At 43.2% G+C, this 6965-nt stretch overlaps 2 pseudogenes; both read left to right on the top strand.

Annotated features, from left to right (window-relative positions):
* The first annotated feature begins 3077 nt into the window (after window positions 1–3077).
* LOC100953553 lies at window positions 3078–3510 on the top strand (annotated as a pseudogene).
* A 192-nt stretch (window positions 3511–3702) lies between these two features.
* LOC100953246 lies at window positions 3703–4859 on the top strand (annotated as a pseudogene).
* Window positions 4860–6965: the final 2106 nt, after the last annotated feature.

The raw sequence follows: 6965 nt of genomic DNA, 5'->3' as shown, positions 1-6965 counted from the left end.
CCACCTTAGGTGTATGTGGCTGGCGCCTTAGCCGCTTGAGCCACAGGCGCCGAGCCGCCATGACTTTTTATTTTGAATAGATACCTAGTATTGGGATTGCAGGATCAAACAACAATAATGTGCACACAGGAGAGAAAAAGTCAATTAAGTTCAAGAACGTGGGGATAAGGGGTTTGGTAAGTTCCAACCTAATGGGTACAATGTACAGGTAAATGGCACTCTTCCTGGGTGAAGGTTACAACTATAACTTGCAATTTATCTTATAAATATAAACAGTGTAATCTAATCATATGTACCCTCACATTACTCCAAAATAATTTTTTATTTTTATTTTTATATTTTTAGAGACAGAGTCTTACTTTGTTACCCTCTGTAGAGTGCTGTGGCATCACAGCTTACAGAAACCTCCAATTTCTGGGCTTAGGCGATTCTCTTGCCTCAGCCTCCCGAGTAGCTGGGACTACAGGTGCCCGCCACAATGCCCAGCTATGTTTTTGTTGCAGTTTGGCTGGGGCCAGGTTTGAACCCGCCACCCTCGGTATATGGGGCTGGCGCCCTACTCATTGAGCCTCAGGCACTACCCTGAAATAATTTTTTTTTTTTTAAGGAAGAATTTTGATAAAAGAAAAGTTGGAAGTTGACTATCCTTGCTATTTAAAAAAGGCTTTAAGGCAGTCTGGGTAAAAGACTGAGGTGCAATAATGCTGGACGTTAACTCTCCCAGCAGATCATGGCCTATGGAGTCTTTTTTTTTTTTTTTTTGAGACAAGAGTCTCACTTTGTTGCCCTCAGTCAAGTGCCTTAGGGTCATAGCTCACAGCAACCTCAAATTCCTGGGTTCAAGTGATTCACTTGTCTCAGCTTCCTGGAGTAGTTGAGACTACAGGTGCCCACCACAACACCTGGCTATTTTTAGAGACAGGGTCTTGCTCAGGCTGGTTTTGAATCCACCCTCCTAAGTCTCCCAGAGTGTTGGGATTATAGGTGTGAGCCATGGCACCCGGCCCATAGGCCTATGAAGTCTTGAAGTGTTGAAATTAACTATTCATTACTTCCTATTTTTTCATTACTATCCTTGCTATTTAAAAAACCCAATATATAAATACTTTTACAAAATAGGATCCTATCTTACATGCTCCTTTTATTTTGGATGCTCCTCCCTTTAATAAAATGCTGTATTCATTTCTTTCACTTTTTTTCCCTTTCTTCCTCTTTCACTGCCTGCGGCTCTCTACATCTTTGTTTTTCCTTTTGCAATTTTTGGCCAGGGCTGGGTTTGAACCTGCCACTTCCGGCATATGGGGCTGGCACCCTACTCACTGAGCCACAGGTGCTGCCCATTTTCCATGTCCTTTTTCATGCTTATATAGTTACATATAGGTGTTGGGAGGCAGTATTTAAAAAATTTATAACCCTTTGAATCTTACTTTTCTCTGTATAACGACATACTCACCAAGTCATTCTGTATACTTCCAAATTATTCTTTTTCATGACTATATAGAATTCCATAGCATATTGGTAAGTATATTCTATATTTATTTCCACCATTTTTCTGTGCATGGATATGAATTTTGTTTCCAGAATTTTGTTTTGTTTTTAGCTACCACAAACAATACTGCCAACAAAACACTTGTAAATATGTAAATCAGAATATAGTATGTCCAGGATTTTCTTCTATGACCTACCTCCGTCTGTGCTGTCTATTATTTTTTTTTTTCTCCACCACTACTATTGGTAGAATTCTGAAGACTCTCAAGATAATGACTAATAGGGCAGTGCCTGTGGCTCAGTGGGTAGGGCACCGGCCCCATATACCCAGGGTGGCAGATTTGAACCCAGCTCCAGCCAAACTGCAACAAAAAAACAGCCAAGCATTGTGGTGGGTGCCTGTAGTCCTAGCTACTTAGGAGGCTGAGGCAAAAGAATCACCTGAGGAGTTGGAGGAGCCCAGGAGTTGGAGTTTGCTGTGAGCTATGACGTCACAGCACTCTACCAAGGGCAATAAAATAAGACTCTATCTCTAAAACAAACAAACAAAAAACCCCATAATGACTGATAAGCATATTCAGAGACCAATATCCCACTTTAGGTAATCTTTTTGCCTGAGTTAATTTCAAGTTCTGTTTGCCTGTGTCCCACTTGGTTAAGGGAGACAGTAATTTCACTGCTAGGATCTGTCGCTGTTAGCAATGGATGAGGCTAATAAGATTTATGGAAACCTGCTCCTTTCTTTTAAGGTCTGGCAGAAGTAGCCACACTCTTTCATAGAGCTTTAATCTATGAAAGAAAATTATTAAGATATTTTCCTAGATACCAGATTAGGGCTTAGGGATAGGTTTTTGAATCTATTTGGCCTCCTGCCCCTTCAATTCACTCAAGAAGAAGAAATCTAAACTGTGAATCCAGAGATGGCACTTCTCATATCACTGGTCAACCCTAGGGCTAATAAGGAAGTTTGGCCAATGCATTTAGGCTTTGAAGTCATAATAATTTATTTTTATTTTTTTATTTTTTTGAGACAGCGCCTCAAGCTATCCCCCTGGGTAGGCTTCACTGCTCACAGCAACCTCCAACTCCTGGGCTCAAGCAAGTCTCCTGCCTCCGCCTCCCAAGTAGCTGGGACCACAGGCGCCCGCCACAATGCCTGGCTATTTTTTTTTGGTTGCAGCCATTATTGTTGTTTGGCAGGTCCGGGCTGGATTCGAACCTGCCACCTTAGGTGTATGTGGCTGGCGTCTTAGCTGCTTGAGCCACAGGCGCTGAGCCGAAGTCATAATTTAAATTGAATCTCTAGTCATATTTCTTAGCTCTGTGACTTTGGAAACCTCATTTTTTACTCCATGAGCACCTGTTTTTCAGCCATAAAATTTGATAAAACATAGATACTGTGTAGGATTACTGTGAAGATTACTAATAGACGGCCAGAGAAGTTCGTGCTGAGAGTTGGTGGCTTGGTACAGAGCTCTAAGAACAAATGGCTTGGGCAAGGGTAATCAGTTCCCTTCCCCATTTTTCCCACTTATTCTAGGTAGTTGGGACTGCTGCAGAGCTTCCAGACCTGATACGGGCACTGGGTCATGGACCTTCCCACCCTGCTGCTCTACTGCTCCCAGTGCTCCTGCACTCAGACTAGTATTGGGACTGTGACTTGCTGGTCCGCCACTGAGCCAGAGCAGATGCTGGAGGGACAGATGCAGCTTATGGAAAATCCTCACTCTGAGAACGGTCTTGCAGACAACATCGAGAGGACAGTAGAAAAATGAGAAGATTTAATTCTCTAAGTTCTTCTATGCCAAAAAAATAGAAGAAGAAGAAGAAGAAGATTAATGCAGAAAAGTCATCAAAACAAAGGTGGCTCTACAATCTTTGCCAACTTGTGCCTATCTGGATCAGACTGTTATGCCTATCTTATCACAGGGATTTGCTATGCTTGCAAAGGGAAGACTTCCAAATCCCATTGAATTTCTAGCATCTTATCTTTTAAAAAACAAGGCACAGTTTGAAGATTGAAATTGACTTATTGGAAAGAACAGAAAAATTTGATTGCTACTGTAGATTTACACAATTAAGAGGCAGCTTTAATTGCCACAATTATTTCCCCTTTTTGGAAGTGTAAGAACCATTAGTACAAAAGAATTTATTTCTGGAGTTGTAGAAGAGGACACATTTCCTTTAATTTGATTTAATCATCCTACTTATTTAATGAGGGCATTCTGTGTGATTTTTTTCTCAGAATGCCTTTAACTTTGTTTTTAAAATGACCTTCAGGGCAGCGCCTGTAGCTCAGTAGGGTCTTGTGGTTTGAACCCAGCCCATGCCAGCTAAAACAACAATGACAACTGCAACAACAACACCACAATAGCCAGGCATTGTGGTGGGCACCTGTACTTCCAGCTACTTCGGAGGCTGAGGCAAGAGATTTGCTTAAGCCCAAGAGTTTGAGGTTGCTGTAAGCTATGACGCCACAACACTCTACCCAGGGTAACAACTTTAGACTCTGTCTCAAAAACAAACAAACAAACAAAAAAAAAACTCTCTGCTCCAGCAGCTCCGGATGCCAAAGGGGAAGAAAGTGGTCCGGCCCTCACCATGGGGAAGAAGCAGGAGGCCAAGAAGATAGTAAATCCTCTGTTCAAGAAAAGGCCGAAGAACTTCAGCATTGGGCAGGACATCCAGCCCAAGAGGGACCTCACCAGCTTTGTCAAATGGTCCCGCCACATCTGGTTGCAGTGGCAAAGAGCCATCCTCTACAAGCGGCTGAAAGTACCTCCTGCCATTAATCAGTTCACCCAGGCCTTGGACCACCAAACAGCTACTCAGCTGCTTAAGCTGGCCCACAAGTATAGACCAGACACGAAGCAAGAGAAGTGGCAGTGACTGTTGGTCCAGGCTGAGAAGAAAGCTGTGGGCAAAGGGGATGTCCCCACTAAGAGACCACCTGTCCTTAGAGCATGGGTTAACACTGTCACCACGTTGGTGGAGAACAAGAAGGCTCAGCTGGTGGTGACTGCACATAATGTGGATCCCATTGAGGTGGTTGTCCTCCTGCCTGCCCTATGTCAGAAGATGGGGGTCCCTTACTGCATTATCAAGGGGAAGGCCAGGCTGGGGTGTCTCGTCCACAGGAAGACCTGCACCACTGTGGTCTTCACACAGGTTAACTCGGAAGACAAAGGAGCTCTAGCTAAGCTAGTGGAAGCTATCAGGACCAATTACAACAACAGATACGATGAGATCTGCTGTCACTGGGGAGGCAACGTCCTGGATTTGAAGTCTGTGGCTCACATTGCCAAGTTGGAAAAGGCAAAGGCAAAAGAACTTGCCACTAAACTGGGCTAAATGTATACCGTTGAGTTTTCTGTACATAAAAATGATAAATATTCAAGCCAAAAAAAAAACCTCAATAAATAAAATGACCTTCAAAATAAACTCTCAAAACACCATTATTTAAAAAAAAAAAATTACTAATAAAACTTTTAGACTACTGCCTAGAACAAAATAAATATTCCATAAATATTTGTCCCAGATATTACTGTCTTTTTTGTTACATGTCAACCAATTAAGCCATTATAGGGAAGAAATATTTTCTGCTCATCTAATATCCTTTCAATCTCCACAAATTACAAGCTCCAGAAATTCCTACTCAGGGTCTACCTCTGAAATGAGGACCCAGATTATGTTTTACAAAGAATCCACTTGAATTTAAGAGGATCAAAATCTCTTCCTCTGGTTCGGCGCCTGTAGCACAAGACGCTAAGGGGCCAGCCACATACAACAGAGCTGGCGGGTTCAAATCCAGCCCGGGCCTGCCAAACAACAATGACAACTACAACCAAAAAATAGCCAGGTGTTGTGGCAGGTGCCTATAGTCCCAGCCCAGGAGTTGGAGATCGCTGTGAGTTGTGACGCCACGGCACTGTACCCAGGGTGACAGCTTGAGGCTCTGTCTCAAAAAACAAAAATAAAAACAAAATCTCTTCCTCTTTCTTTTATTTATATTTGTGTTTATTTATTTATTTATTTTTGAGACAGAATCTCACTATGTTGCCCTTGGTAGAGTGCCATGGGGTCACAGCTCAAGCAACATCAAACTCTTGGGTGCAAACGATTCTCTTGCCTCAGCCTTTTTAGTAGTTGAGACTACAGGCGCCCGCCACAATGCCCAGCTATTTTTTGGTTGTTATGATTGTTTAGCAGGCCCGGGCTGGGTTAGAATCTGCCAGCCTTCCCCCACCCCAGCCCCTGTGCACATGGCCAATGCCCTAACCATTGAGCTATGGGTGTCAAGCCACAATATCCTCCTCTTTCTAATACTTATCTTACTAAATGAACACTGTGTGGAAAAAAACCTTGTTAGGAAATTATATAAGAATGAAGAACTGGCTCAGCACCTATAGCTCAAGTGGCTAAGGCGCCAGCCACATACACTAGAGCTGGTGGTTCAAATCCAGCCCGGGCCTGCCAAACAACAATGGTAACTACAACCAAAAAACAGCTGGGCATTGTAGCAGGCACCTGTAGTCCCAGCTACTTGTGAGGCTGAGGCCAGAGAATCACTTAAGCCTAGGAGTTGGAGGTTGCTGTGAGCTGTGAAGTTATGGCAGTCTACCCAGCTTGAGGTTCTGTCTCAGAAAAAAAAAAAAAAAGGAAGAACTGGTAGAAGAAGCAGAAGAAGAATCTTCAGAGAAGAAAAAGAAGGAATTAAATTAGCCTCAGGGAATGTGGTTTTGCCTAGACCTTGGTGGTCAGCAAGTATTTACTGAATATCTAATCTGGGCCCAGCTCCATGGTAGAGCTGTTTGGATGTATTCCTGACTACCCCTTAGATGTCACAGACAGGCACTTTCACAGTCATATTATTAACAATGTAACTGTCCTATAAGGTTGACAGACGTATCTCCACTTTAACAGAGAAGACAATTATTTGGCAATGACACACAGCTAATTAGCAGCAAAGTCAGGATTGGAAATTTTTTCTTAAGTTTTTTTTAGGGAGGGATGGAGGAGCAACACCTACTACCCAGACACTCCTCCCCAGGATTAGAATTTTAGGTCATCTGATTTCACAATTACTTTCCTTCTTTTTTTTTTTTGGAGACAGAATCTCAAGCTGTCACAGTTCACAGTAACCTCCAACTCTTGGGTTTAAGCAATTCTCTTGCTTCAGCCTCCCAAGTAGCTGGGACTACAGGCGCCTGTCACAATGCCCGGCTATTTTTTTTTTTCAGTTTTGACTGGGGCTCGGTTATGAACCCACCACCTCCGGCATATGGGGCCCACGTCCTACTCCTTGAGCCACAGGGGCTGCCCAATGCCCGGCTATTTTTTGTTGTAGTTGTCATTGTTGTTTAGCTGGTCCAGGCTGGGCTCGAACCTGCCAGCCTTGGTGTATGTGGCCAGTGCCCTACCCACTGAGCTAGGGGTGTAGACATGGTTAGTTTCTTTCTGCTATTAGTGATATGTTG

The sequence above is a fragment of the Otolemur garnettii genome, unplaced genomic scaffold, assembly GCF_000181295.1.
Source record: "Otolemur garnettii isolate 467f Iridium unplaced genomic scaffold, OtoGar3 scaffold00038, whole genome shotgun sequence".
Lineage (NCBI taxonomy): Eukaryota > Metazoa > Chordata > Mammalia > Primates > Galagidae > Otolemur > Otolemur garnettii.
Note: the sequence above shows the minus strand (reverse complement) of the source record. Positions and strands in the feature narration are given on the sequence as shown.